The sequence below is a fragment of the Meriones unguiculatus genome, chromosome 3 (assembly GCF_030254825.1).
Source record: "Meriones unguiculatus strain TT.TT164.6M chromosome 3, Bangor_MerUng_6.1, whole genome shotgun sequence".
NCBI lineage: Eukaryota > Metazoa > Chordata > Mammalia > Rodentia > Muridae > Meriones > Meriones unguiculatus.
The window spans coordinates 70,703,817-70,719,142 of record NC_083351.1 but is presented as its reverse complement, the minus strand read 5'-3'; the positions used below and the strand labels follow the sequence as shown (position 1 = coordinate 70,719,142).

The 15,326-nt window shown below is 40.9% G+C and overlaps 1 protein-coding gene across 8 annotated transcripts in view; it reads right to left on the bottom strand.

Moving 5' to 3' along the window:
* Cald1 (caldesmon 1) overlaps nucleotides 1-15,326 on the bottom strand; it is a 172,662-nt gene that overhangs the window by 124,091 nt on the left and 33,245 nt on the right. The gene's annotated exons all lie outside the window — the stretch shown is intronic.

Here is a 15,326-nt window from a genome sequence, read left to right as displayed (position 1 = left end):
ATCACATTCATTTCTGTATCCCCAGAGCCAGCAATGACTCTGAGAGCATATTTGTTGCTTGCTATGTATCAAATGAAGTCTCCAGATGCTTATCCTTGTGTACTTTTAGATCCAGATGAAAACATCATTATCCATGTCCTTCCTTCAACCAGAATGAGGCTGATCCCAAGTGTCCACTCAATGCTTACTGAAGCCCAGTGCTAATCTTTTTATTGGCAATTCTGTTAACTAATTGATAAAATGTAAACAGTACCTAAGTTTTACTCTCTCACAATCCCAACTTAAAAACCAGATGGCTATCTTTCTTTAAATAGAAATGGTCTGAGCAGTGAGGGCACACACCTGTAATACCAGCACTCGGAGGCAGAGGCAGGAGGATCTCTGTGAGTTCAATGCCAGTCTGGTTTACAGATTGAATTCCAGGACAGCCAGGGCTATACAGAGAAAACTTGTCTCAAAAACAAACAAACAAAGTAAGTGGTCTTTTAAATTTTATTATTATTATGTTGGTATTTCTTGTTGGAGGGGTGGCTCAGCATTTAAGAATATGTACTACTTTTGCAGAGGACTCAGGATCCATTTCTGGGTACCCAGATGAGGTGACTCACAGCTGCCTGTAATTCCTAATTTGAAGACTCCATCCAATGCCCTCTTCTGGCCTCTGTGGACACTATTGTGCGCATGAACCCACACATATATGCATATACTTTAAAAAGTAAAATCTAAAAAAATGTGTGTGTGTGTGCGTGTGTGTGTGTGTGTGTGTGTGTGTTCTTCTCTGGGTGTATGCGCTTCCATGTTCTAACATGTCTCAAAAGCAAAATTACAGAACTGAAAATCAAAGTTGTCCCCATGATGCTTTGGGATCTTCGCTCCCAGAGAAGGAAAATCCATGAAGGCAAGGAATTTGATTATAACTTCCATGCATAACTAATCACATCTTTATGCAGCTTAATATCTCTAGGTAACTCACAGAGTAGTCGATAATTAATAACTAATTCTTTTCCTCGAGACAGTCTCATACAGCTCTGGCTAGCTTTGGATGTTTGGAATAGCTTTGCAGCTGAGGACGACCTTGAACTCAAGATCCTTCAATTCTACTTTTTGAGTGCTGAAATTATAGGTGTAGAGCATCACCATAGGTTTACACAGCACTGGAGATGGAACCCAAAGCCTCATGCATAATAGATACTCACTCTAGCAATTGGGTAGGCTACATGCCCAGCCCAGTGATTGACTCTTGATATAATAAATAACTGGCATTCTTTCAAGACATCTTTCCTTTCTATTTCACTACTGAAAAAAAGTTGTAATCATCTGCTCTGTGTGGACATATATATCTTTGAATACTTCAAACATATATTATGTCACAGAAAAAATAGAAATAAGCATTCCATCATAGAAAACTCCAAATGTGATGGGCTCCCTGCTCTCACAAAGCTAACATTAACTTTTATGGGGAAATAAGCATCAACCTAGTTATGTCACATTCATTCCTGTATCCCCAGAGCCAGCAAAAAACTAAAAAAGAAAATCTGAAATAAAAGTAAAAATAAAAAATAAAAAAGCAAAATTATCAAAGCTTGTTGCTGACAACAGTTATTATTCTGTGCTATACAAAGCCCAAACAAAAAGACTCCGTTCTTAAAACTGAGGTAATTTTAAAAGGTAGCAGATTAAGTGACTAAAACCACGCACACTGCTTGCAGGGGCACAGAGGAGAGAGGCCAGGGAATCTTGGGAGTGTGCTGGTCCATAGCATCACAGCAGAGCCTGTGGCACTGTGAAAGCTTCCAAAGGAAATGTCAACAGCGCTTTTAAACTGTATGTGTGCGATTCTTCTCTACAATTCACAAGCCTACGTCACTACCCTCTCTTCTCTCAGCAAGACAACACAACTGAACAGGGCCCCCACGTTCTTCTCGTCTCAGCAAGCGGCATCACTATTCTTCCAGCGGTGGGCTCGGGAACCTTTCCAGGTTCTTCTTCCTTATCATCCTTTCCCACCATGCCTCATGCAGAGAGTCACTAACGCCACATGCTTCTGCTTTTAGGATGTTAGCTTGAAACGGTTCATTTCTCTTTATCACTGTCACTACCACTCTAATCCAAGCCGCCATAATTTCATCCTAGCCATCCAGGAGCCTCCCAACAGGTCTCTGTTCTAATTTTTTGACCATCTGTAAACAATTACGTTTAAAAAAATTCACCTCATCACATCAACTGCCCTGCTTAAAACACTTCACCCGCTCCACGGTGCATGCAGACTTCAGGTGTGGCATTTCCCTGTGACTGACAAGGTTAGGTGTTACCTTGCTCTGTCCACCTGGCTGCCTTCTTGGGTGCTGCTAAGTTGTGACGTAGTTGCGTTAGTTCCCTCAATGTCTTGCATGAACACAACTCTTTCAGGCCATACAGCTTGGAGCACACTGTCACTGAAGATGGAAACCATCTCCCCAACACTACCTGATAAGAATCAAGTGCATTTTATTTGTGTAATTCTTAACCTGTAGACTCACAAAGCCCACAAGTCTGCCAATGACCTTTGAATAGTAAATGCAACACCAGGAAAACACTAGTTTTTGTGTTCAAGCACTGTCACAAAGCCAATGATAAAGGTTTAAGAATTACACACACACACACACACACACACACACACACACAGAGAATATAGTAAACTAAATATTGTTGGCCTAGACATTCAGATTCTAAAGGTTTAATCTCTGTGTCATTCTCTCTTACAGGACTCTTATCGCCTGTCTTCATGATAAACACACGTTGCGATGATATTAACGTTTGCTCTTACTTTCCTCATCAATGTGACAAACAGCTGACAGAGGAAACTTAAGGAGGAAGGATTTGTTTTGGCTGAAGCTTGAGAGAACATATCCTGGCACGGCAGAGAAGGGCTAGTGGGGCATCTTATCTGGGGGTGGAGAACTGGCAATTGTTACTGCTCGCGTATGGAGTAGATAGGAAACAGAGAGGACCAGAATGATAGCTGGGCTAGTACCCCTCAAGGGTACTCCTAGTGATCTATATTTATTAGTTAGGTCCTCTGCCCCAAAGCCTCCGCCATCTTCTAGTCATTCAAACACATAAGCCTGTAGGGGACATAGCAGTGTGTATACATTTAATCTCTGTTGGTTTTTCCCCATAAGACTGAAAGCTCTTAAGGATGTGCCTCGTTTACTTATTATTGATTCTGCAAATGCCTGCCATATAGTAACTTCATAGTAGTCATTCAGCACATACACATACATAAAATGGATGAATACCCACGATCAAATTATTTCTTACCAAAAACTTTCTGATAAGAAGACAATGGAGAGTTCATGGGTTAATCATCTATTTGCATACAAGATATTCATTAAAATCCTGGCTAGGTAGTCAACGTGTTGTAGACGGTTGGATATTTAATAAATGTCAAAGTCAGAAAGGCAGCTAGGAGGGAACCTGAAAGCTATTTTCTCTGCTGTCACAACTTGTAGCTTGGATGAGATGGGATGTGAGACATGTCAACATGCTTTTGTTGAAATCATGCATCATCTCCTCCGATTCTCAGAAGAACCCAGCAAGAGAGATGGTGCATCACTCCCCTTGACAGACAATGAGACTGGCTGCCAGGTCTAGGACTGCTCAGAACGTTTTGGATGCAGAACTCTTGGGCTGGTTTTCTGACTCTAGAGACCGAGTCAGTCTCACTCTTGAGCTTAGTGGATGTGATCTTGGTCTGATTTCCTTTCTCCTATCTGTGCTAGGTTTGCCTGAGCTTCTAATACACTGTTCACCCTTTCCATAAGAAACAAATATATCCACATTTCCCCATACCTCTCATCTTAAAGACTTGGGTACCACTCTCAGCACATCAGAGAGTTTTCATTTCCAGCCACATTTCAAAACCTGCTCTGAGCCACATTTGTCTCCATTCCTTTTCAACCAGTTAAAAAAAAAAAAAAAAAAAGCACTACTCATACATCAGCCACATTGTTGGCTTATGTCCATATAGCCTAATATGGCTAAGAAAATGTTTGACTGGAACAGAGTGAGGATTGCCAAACTTAACAGCTTTTAAGCAAGAAAAGTGCTACACAGTCCTCTGTTTAGCTGTGATGTGACTTCAAGTCACACAAGCACTTCCCCCTTCACACAGTGAGGGCATAACGGCTCTTCTACAATGTAACAAAAACCAGACACCTGCCTCATGCCCACTCATGGGCAAGAGCGATAAATAAAAGCTTTCCCGAAAGCTCTCGGGGAGAGTCCAAGGAACATGTTGCCCTTCTTGGGATATAAAAACCAAGTGACTGGAGGATGCCCAGCTTGCTTAGGCGGAGGACCCTCTAAGTTTATGCAAAACTTGAAGAGCTCCGAGCTGCAGAGATGAAAAGACACAGCCATTCTGTACTTTGGCCCATCACAGCCTAAACCACCACCTCCCACTAACTCATCAGCATCTCTTCTTGATATCTTATTTTCCTTACTCCCTGCTCTGGGAAATTCCAAGCCTTAGCATATTCTGAAATATCACCCCTCTTACCACAGATATGACCGTGCACCCCCAAGCAGGAGGGTTCTGTCTGGGCTGTATTGGTCAGAGGCTGTGCCCCCTCCCATTTTGTTTCTGTCTTTCCTGAGTTTTCCTCTGTGAAGAGCACTGCCATGGTTGTCTGGTTAGGTGCTTTGGAGACTTCAGGGTTACACAGTTCTAAATTTGAATTCTGAACCTTTCACTTGCTAGCTGAGAGACGAAAAGAAAGGTAGAAACGCTCTACCTTGAATGGCTGTGGTGTGAAGCAGGCAGCCGGGTGCCTGGCAGGAAAAGGCTCAGCCATGTCATCAGATGCTCATTTTACCCTCTTCTCAACTTCAAGGCTCTCTGCACGGTGATGCCATATTAATTTTCAAAATGAAACACGCACAGTAAACACATTGACCTTCTTCTGAGTTGTGAGGATGGATGGCTCCCGCTACCCCACAAATCATCTTGGAAAGAAGTAAGGTAAAGAGCTGAAGAAACTAATTTTAAGCTGTGATCCAGTCTCGGCTGCATTGCTCTGTCCCTTGATCACTCCAAGCCATCCATCAAAATCTGTCAACAGCAGTGGCTTTGTAGGAATGAAGGAAAAAGTACTTTTCTGAGCTTAGGATAAAATGAGGCTGTGAGGAAGGTGACAGAAATTTGGAACAGGAAGTGATGGAAGACATGAGGCATCTCAGTACTTTTTCTGAGGTGGAGGTCTTGTCGCCATTTTTATTTGCATCTGAAATTAAAGAGCCATCCAGGAGGAACTCGGGCATCTCGGATTGTATATTTTTGAAGATTGCCAGAGAAAATCATCTGGTTCTTGGATGGTTCAGACAACAGTTGCTACGTATAGAAAAACTGTGGGTTCTAAGACCTCAGTTTTAAGTCCTGGTGACATTACTAACTCGCCATGTGATCTTAGGCACAAACTCTTAGGTGGCCTCAGCCTCTTCAAATGTTAAGGGTTGAAGGATAGTTCACACAGTCTCAGCTATTTTTGACTAGGCAAAGCATGGCACTTTGGAAAACCTCAAAAGGAATGTTGAAGCTCAGAGAGCTAAAATCCGGGTGTTGATCGGAAGGGTGAGGCTGGTTCAGACACATGGCAGAGCAAAGCCAAATAAAGAGAAACACAAGCAAGTTCAGGTGAGCTGTGTTTAGGAAAAGCCTGGGGATGGGGGCCGAGAGGAGCAGGGATATTGATTGTGTCTCTGGATATCACTTCTGCTCTCTTCAGTGGGGGGCAGATATTAGGGGTTAAAAGTTTGGGGAACACAGAAAGCAATGGCACTCAATTGGAGGCTTGGGGTTAAGCTGGAGGGTGTTGATACCTGATTCAGGACCCTAACAGGAAAACTGTGGAGGAAGAGGTAGCGCAGCATGCAGTTGAGAAGTGTACATGTGCTCCTTGCCAGCATTCCTCAGCCTCCTCAGCCTCTTTGGAGAGGGCTCCCCTCTGGCTTGCAGCACCCTGAATTCTGGCCCCTGTGTCTAAGCACTGAAGGACCAATAAATCACTTCAGAGAGTTATAGGAAGGGCCAAGGCAATTTTGAGTATAAAATGACCTTGAGTTGTTGTGCAAGTAACCTGTACATTCACTGCATAACCAAATACTGTCTTATAAACTGTGCAAGCTAACAGCCATCTCTAAATGACTCCAATGAAAAGGAAGTCTTCATATTTCTTCTGAGAAAAAGTCCTGCAAATGTAAAGGTTATATTACAAAAATATCTTTAAACAGAGGGCAAAAACGAATTTCCATATCCCTCTTAAATGCTTAGATATTCTGTAGCCACTTACAGACCCCACCTACCATAGAGACTTTTTAGAATAAATACTCCAAAGGAGTAAATCCAAACTGAGGCTTCTAGGAAACTTAAACATTTAACAAAGCAGACTCGCTTCAACATGAGCACAGAATATGTCCAATGATGCTGAGCTCTAGAATGAGAGAGCTGGGGCTAGCTGAGTCTATCCCCTTCTCTCTTAAGCTTGTCTCCCTAGTACCCACTCCTCCCCACTTCCTTCAGATCATAATGCACTGAAGTGATTGTTTCAGGTCAAACAATAGAAGAGCATTTTTCACTTTATGGGTATTAAACTCTCAAGGACGTGTTACTTAGAATACTGGTCCCAGGCAGGCTTAAAACAAACACAGGTTCTGGAAGAATCTACAGGTGGTTTTAATGGTGAGAGGAAACTGGATGAAGAATCTCAGGGAGAAGCCAGGCGTGGTGGCACACGCCAGTGATCTCAGAGGCAGGCAGATGTCTACAAAGATCTCAGAGGCCAGCCTGCTCTACAAAGAGAGTCCAGGACAGCCAGGGCTACACAGAGAAATCTTGTTTCCAAAACAAAACAAAAATCTCAGGGAACAAAACAAAACAAAACACTAACTCCACCAATGGTCTCTGCTTTATTGTGACCTCAGATCTGACCCAGGGAAACAGATTTCAGGTTCTAATGGTTTTTTGCAGGTTAGTGAAATGACTGGCAGATGTTCTCTCACGTTTTCATTGAGGAGTTACCTCTTCAGTAGAAAGGGAAAGAAACCAAAACCTGAGACTAGAGAGAAATTCAGTTATCATGGGCCTAAGTCACAGCATTACCTCCTTAGTGTTCCAACGAGTCACAGGGTCCTTTCCTCCACTTGTAGATTAAAAAAAAAAAAATAAAAAATTAACTTGGTGGAAGTTAAGAAACTTGGTAAACATCAGATAAACACCAGAGTTACTGCCAGAATTTAGGTCTTAATCTTCTCTTCAGTCCCTGCAACGGGCAATTCTTACTTAAAAAAGAAAATGTTGTTCAATTACATACTTTCATTCATTGTTGTTTGAATAGAAATAAATGTCTTAAAAAAACTGTCAACTAAAAAAAAAACAAACAAACTGGTTTATGCTTTATAAAAAAAGATTTTCTTGAAAAATCCTTTGTTTCAGTGGTCTTGTGTAGACCTGGACTTAATAAATGGCTACCTTTAAGTCCCCTAGCTGGAAGAATACAAAAGAGCCGGAGGCAAGTCAGTGGCAAATTGCCACTCCAAACAAATTACAGTCTGTGAGCTCTCACATTTGAATTACTCTTCCAGGATTAAAGTTTGAGACTGTGAAGAATTAAAAATGTTGCCTAACCTAGGAAATAGCATATGAACCAAAAATCTCTTTAGGAAGCTTAGCTGCAGTCCTAATCTTCCACTTTGGTGATGTTTAAATGATTTTGTTATCTTTAATGGACCAAATCCCTCTTCTGGAAAGGTTTTGAAATGCTATTTTTGTGGTAATTAAAAAAAAATCACATAGTATATTCTTTATGTTTGGCTTATGTAGGAGTTAAAGCCACTTCAAACATACTTTTCTTTCCTTCTCAGATAGCTATTTAATATCATGTCATTCACTGGTTGAAATAAAATAAGTTAATCTGCACAAAAGAAATACATGAACACCCAAAAAGGATTGAAATGTATCTTTGTGAAATGATTTTTTTTTCAAAGTCAGACATCAAAGGCTGCCTATTGAATAAAGTTTATTTTGAGAAGCTTCAGTCAAAACAGTTTGGAAACTATGAAATGAGTCATTTTTTCTTAAAGAAATGTAACTTTGTCTATTCCCACTTCATTTTAGGTTTGGTAGGAGACATCTTTAGTCCACAGGGTTTTTAAAAGCATGTTTAAGATTCCATAGGTTTAGTATAACATCACTAATGGTTTCTAATGAGATCCAGGCAATAGCGAGAGGGAGAAAAAGAACAGCACAAAAGCTGAATTCTACAACACCAAGCACCATTTACAATGTGGGAAAGTCTCCATGCTCTACCTGTTGCTAAAGCCATCTGGAATAAAACGGGGCAAGTGTTTATAGTCAATCAGCCAGACTCGGGGGTCAGACGACACCCAGTGTTTGGCTCCTCAGAATCAGACATCCAAATGACTGCACTTGTGGTGGTGCCTGCGCATTTGCTGCCCTGTGCTAAAAGGACCCAGGAAGGCATGTCGGTCTCTAGATATTTTAGCGATCCTATCCAACTCTTCAGGCCTCCCTTACTTAGGTCTCACAGACGTCTTCCTCTGGGGATAATGCTTATGTATCCGTTAGAGAAGGAGGGTATAATAAAATTTTCTCAAGCTTCCAGCAGCCCTGGCATTTCAAAGTCAGTAGTTGGAGTAGGCGGAGTAACATATGGGGGAGTAGGTTTTCTATGGACTAACCCATTAATTTCATTGCAAGGCAGCATTGCATTCAGAGAGTCCATGGATAGAGTACCATAGTCTGCAGAGAGAGAGTCAGGTAAACGAAGGGAAATTAAGGCAGAATTTCTGCCTTCAATAAAAGGCAATACCATCTTCATCATTTCTGCCTTCAATACCATCTAATCAGGAACATAGACAAACAGGAAATAGTCTCACAACTTGGATAGCAAAGTGTAGAGAATGCAAAAGCCTACCTACATCTTTTCAAAATGAAGTAGAACAAATTGTTTCGGGACTGGGAGTGGGGTAAATTTGAAAAGGAAATGGTAAGATGAGATGTCTTAGAAACCCAGAATATTTTTACAAGGAAGTCTCAACGTCTTAAATTATTTACAGTGAGTGTTAGCCACACACACAATAAGCACTGAACTAGCATATATATTCCAGGACTCTGCTGGGTAAGGTAATATTTTCACATTATTTTAATACAATTTTTACTAATTTTATAGTTTGCCAAGTTTCTTCTGAAAAAAACAAAAAAACAAAAAACAAAACAAAAAACAGTTTTAACTCTCAACTGCATAATAAAACGTGGGTCAGCTCATGGACTGTGCTACTTGTACTCTGATGGGCAACAAGTTTGACAAGTTAAGTGGTCAATTCATGTTCAGAAACATGATTCTAAAAATTCTAGAGACTATCCCGCCACCCTGTGTTCCAATTATAACTCACCAAGTGAGCGGGTTGACACCGTAAAGCAAAGAGAACCCTACTTCCCATGTAAGTAAACCTCATTGGGGTTGAGTCACTAGCATACGAGAAGAGAGCTATTGGTACTTTATCAATCAGAAAATTCTAAAAAGCAAACACTTGGGACTTCCCTTTAGCGCAGAACTTTAATTTAGCAGGAACCATACTCAAGACAATGAAGTGTTGACTGAACTCTGGCAATGTTTCCAGCAAGAATCGGTGAGTGTCGTACAGTCAGTTTTGGGGCCTGGCCTGCACTGTTCAGCTGATAAGCTATAGTCTATAATTCCTGGTTGAGCAACAGAATTCAGTGTGCTACAATTTCTTTATTTCTTTTACAAGAATTAATTGCTAAAGTAAACATCCATCTCTTTTACAAAAATATGGGAATACATCTAAAGGCTACAAAGACCATTTATAAAATTACTTATGTCCACGTTCAGAAGTAATTTTTGTTAATAGTTGGCGAAAGTAATTCTGAACACATAGAATATGTACACAGCAAAATAGTATAATAAACATATTTTTATATTATATTATTATATTTTATATTATATTGAAAACTATTAGGTACAATTATTTAATAAAAAGCTTAGAAGTTAAAAAATTAAGATAGATATTTCTTTACAAAAATATTTTTTTAAAGCTGGGCACAGTGGCACAATCTGTAATCCTAGCACTCAGGAGGGCAGAAGCAGGCAGGTCTCTGTGAGTTTGAAGCCAGCCTGGTCTATGAGGTGAGTCCAGGACATCCAAGGCTACACAGAGAAACCCTGTCTCAAAAATAAAATAAAATAGAATAAAATAAAAAGAATTTTTAAAAATGAAAATGTAAGAAAATTGAAAAGGGTTTTGCTGATGTGTTAGCTGCAGACATCATCTTTACATGCCGTCTAAATTCCTTCTGGAACGCACAGGGAAGTGGGTACATATTTTTCTCCCAATTCCTGACTTCCGTGTTTAAATCTCATGTTACTATAATTTTACATTATCAAAGAAAATGCTAATAGCATTTATGCTACAACCAAAAGTACAAAATTTACTTAAGTTTTATATCAAACCAGTCAATTGTAAAACTAGTCTAAATTTAATGAAAAACAACTACATTCTAGCCACAAAAAATGAGTAAGCATTCTACACCTTGTCTCTCCCTTTCCACTGGTACTGGGAAACCTCTTTTCCATTTAAATTTTCCCTGAGGAATGCAGCCTCATGTCCACATGGGTACCTTAATTAGCCTTCCTTTAAATATTTGAAAGTAGTGAAATTGCGAATGTATAGTTTGAATTCAGCACTCCCTGAAGTTCTTCTCCATCCATTGGCGTGGCCTTCTCCCACCCCAGGCAAGATCTCTGGCTGGGCTTGCAAACACACTGAACCTTTTTCAAACTGGGCAACTCTGGGCCCCTTGTGTTTATGAGGGGATCTCATTTTAAACGAGACTTCTAAAGGTGCAAGATGGGCTTTCAAAGAGTATCTCAACCTTCACAGGGGTTCAGAGTCAAAAGGCAGAGAAGATGCGCTTTCTCTCTGAACTATTAAATTTCTTTAAATCTGACATCTGGCTATGTTCATCAGCGCGTAGATGCTTCTGCCGGCAATCTTCAGACCGGAAGCACTTTGTTCTAGTCTGGGGGATTAGATATGTTCTATTCACTTTTATATATGACACATTTCTCCTAGCTATCACTTTACCTCTTCCTTCCGCACTGTGGCTGTGTGTGTGGCGTGTGGAGAAGTGTGTGGTATAGAAGCCAGAGAACAGTGCACATTGTCTTCTCTCCATCTCCTCTTATTCTCTTAAAACAGGGTCTCTCACTGACTCAAAAGCTCTCCACTTTGACTAGGTTGGATAGCCAGTGAGTTACCAGGATCTACCTGCCTCTGCCCCATGTACATTTGGTAGCAAAGGGATCCAAAGACAATGCTAAACACAGATTTCAGGTCCTTATATATGTGGTTAGCAAGCCTATTATCCCATCAAGCATAGTGTCACATCAGACACTAGTCTTACGACAGGGTACATCGGGCACCCACAACAGTGTGGACCGAAACTTGCCTTTCGAATATGCCTTGGAAGTTTCTGATCACCCTCTGTGTAGACATGAACTCAAAATTCCCTTTGAGTTTTCACGAAAGCATGTAAATAGAAAGGCAAAATAACCCTGGCAAGCTTTCAAGGCCTGTCTGATCTACTGTCTCAGCTGCTGGAATATACATGCTAGTGTGCATTTTCATGATTACCTTAATGCTTTCTCGAAGACCAGAGGTTTTGTAGCCACTGGCTTCAGCAACGCCATGGCTTCTTGAGTGTTGGTGTTTACAGACTTGGTGGAGTGATTTCATTGCTCTTGAACAGGGTTGAGAGTAAAAATGTGCTTAAGCTCTTTCCAGCCATCCGGGCATCCCAGGTATTATGGATATGGGTAACCACTTGCTCCATGATCTTGGCTCAAAGCAACACAAACATATTAAGCATCTGCTGTGTGCCTGACACAAGACTAAGCAAAGAGAAAACTATAAGCCTGAGAGACATGGCCCCACGCCTCTTAAGCTTCCCCTCTTGTAAAGATATAAAAAGTTCAATTACTATGCCGTCTAATAGTCTTCTCTGGACAGGCATCAGGCCTCAGTGGAACACAGAAGAGGGGCTAAGTCAGGGCATAGTTAGCTTTCCTGAGGAAGAAGGAAGAACGAGAGTTGACTAAAGGAAGTTGATAGGACAGGGTACTGGAACTTCCCATAGTGTCACTCTGGAGGCATATAATGTGCTCTCCAGTTCAGGACATTTAGCCTTTGTCCCTGGCTTCACTTTGCATCATTCCTTCCTCTGGTCTGGGCAGATGCCTTGCCACTTTTGCCTTGTGCAAAGTCAGAAGGAAAAATGGGGGATTGTGGACCCTCATGTACTCACACCCTCCTTTCAATGGAAGGCCCATTTTTAAGGGGGCCAGTTTGGATTTTCCACAGTGAAGGAATATGGCTGAAATCTCTCCCACATGCTGGAAGCCAGTTTTTTGTTCTTCCCTCCTAAAGGTTTCTATTACAAACAAACAAGCGCTGGCATGTGATGACAGCCACCATTGACTGTTGGCTTTCCATGTTGAGAATGTGTCACAGACCCTGAGTCCACAGCACGTCCAGCTGCCTGTTGGACACAGCTGCCACCTGACCTGTCTCTGTGGTGACCCACAGCCCTGGCACAATTGTGGGTCATTGAGTTACATTTTCCAGAGCGTAGTGATAATTGCAAGATTTTTACTGAGCAGAGAAATATGACCCATTGAATTCAGTCTAAAAATAATTTTTTTCTCTGAAAAAGAAAATCTAATTACCTTGTTCTTCTCTATGAAAAAATTGGCTTCATCTGGGGAGAGAGATGTAGAGCTGCCTTTGAAGCAGGCTGTGCCTTCCAGAGTATCACTGGCAGTCTGGGGCCTGCTTCTGATTACATAATTGACATGGCCCTCCCCAAATAAACACCGAACCCTTCAAAAACCGAGAAGCACAGGAATAAAATGCACCTTTGCTTTAAGGAAAAGGTTTTCTGAAAAGCTCCATTATCAGAGTTCAGTTCCTTCCCCCTTCGTAGGCCAGCACCGAGACTTACAAAGCAGAAAGTATGTCAGCTGGAACTCCAGTTGAAACTTCAAATTGGTCTTAACTCTATTCTAGATATTAACTACAGAGCTCATTTTAACTCAGAGAGGGTGCTTCCATATTCATGGTGCTGTCTTATCCCTCAAAAGTACGCTCACTGCTAATAAAACCTTGATAAGTAAAACATATTTCCTCCATAAAAATAATTTTGTCTTTGCAGTCAGAACACTGCAAGAAAAAACAATAACAAGGTGTGTGTGTGTGTGTGTGTGTGTGTCTGTGTCTGTGTGTTTTGACCCTTTGTTTAAGGAATATGATCTATGGATCTATTTATAAAGTCAAGTAGAAAACAGTTCCCAGCAGAGAAGTTCAGGGGGATCTAAGTTCACCACTTGATCTTCTGCCAGAGCAGAACATTCACATACCAAAGCCATAGGCTTGCAGTAAGACGGTACTAACACTGAGACTACTGGAAATATCTTCAATGTCTGTCTGAAGGCTTTGATTGTGTGACTGACTCCACAGGGCAGTCCAAAGTATCCAAACTTCTTAAATTTCTACCCACTGAGTGGAAGACCAAAACAAAACAAAACAAAACAAAACACCTCTGGCCATTCAGCCAAAGAAGCAGTGTAGCCATAAAATTTCCAAATTCATTGATACTCTTTATAAACAAACCAACCAATGACTAAAGCTGGATGGATAGAGAAGAACAATTCAAGAGTGAGTTTAGTACATGGGATCTCACAAAGATGTCATAAGCCCTTTTCAAATATTGTAGGGTAGCTTTGAAATGGTCAACTAAATATAATCAAGTTCCCATCTTTTCTAGAAGGTGAAATAGATAAATAGAAAATTCAGGAGTTCTGGAAACTTCTTCCAGTGAGTGGTTGTTAACTGACAAAGCAGGAGATTTTGGGACGTAACACTCCCTGTTTCCCACCTTCCTGCTACACTACTAGAAACACATCTGTTAATGGGAAACGCCCCATTGTGTAACTAGACACTCCACGAACTTCAATTTACTATACAATTTTAAGTTACAGCACAAACACACATACACACTCTCTCTCTTGTTTTTCTATGAAATGTAGTACTGAAGAATGCTTCCTTCTACAAGAAGATTATATAACCAAACTAAATTGGTGGGTAGGCTGAGGGAAAGCAGAGCAGTAATGAACAGAGCTAACGCTCTGGGTGTTGGCAAGGGGTGGTCAGCTCAGAACCACACAACCCTGGCTAAAGCAACTACCTTATTAAAAGAAAGATTTGTGGTAATTAAAATTTTACAAAAGGAATATATGTCAGGTTTCAAAATTAACAGAGTTTGGGGCTGGAGAGATGGCTCAGTGGTTAAGAGCGCTGGCTACTCTGTTAGAAGATCCTGTTTGATTCTAAGCACCCACATCATGGCTCACAACCATCTGGAGCTCCTTCTAGGGGACCTGACGCCCTCTTCTGAGCTCTAAAGGCACCACATACACATAGTGTCCCTACACAACATGTAGGCAAAACATTCATATTCATAAAATAAAAATAAACCTTAGCAAAATAAAAAGTAATAAAATTTTAACTGGAAGATGCATTTAAAATGTTTTATTTAATAATAGTTTTAAAAAATACTATATACTTGTGAATTCTGCTGCGTACTCTGCTTTGTATTTTCACTGTCTCCTATGCATGTGGTTTAAACATCAGGTTAGAGTAGCCAAATATGACTTTAGTCCAGTTGTTCTCAACCCGTGGGTCACGACCCCCCTGTGGGTCAACTGGCCCTTTCACAGGGGTCACCTAAGGCCATCAGAAAACACAGACATTTACAGCTCATAACAGTATCGAAATTACAGTTAGAAAGTAGCAAGGAAAACAATTTTGTGATTGGAGTCACCACAATATGAGGAACTATATTGAAGGGCCACTGCTTAGGAACATTGAGAACCCGTGCTTCCCCCGTCAAAAGCCTAGGAAATTGTGACCCTTCTTCTTCAAACCAGTTAGAAGGGCATAATGTTGCTGACTCAGGAAGATCTGTGAAGACATTACCTGGTGGCCTGTTAAAGAAGTATTGCTGTTGATTCTAAACTGGACATGACACCAGATGCTGACACTCCAGTGACACTCCAGAGAGGGATGTCATCATAGTGTGTTCATATATACTGCCTGCATGCAGGCAAAGCCATGCTTAGCAAATATTCATAAGGCAGAAAATGGTGTGCACTAAATCTCAACAAGAGTGCTCCTCGCTAAAAACAATGACA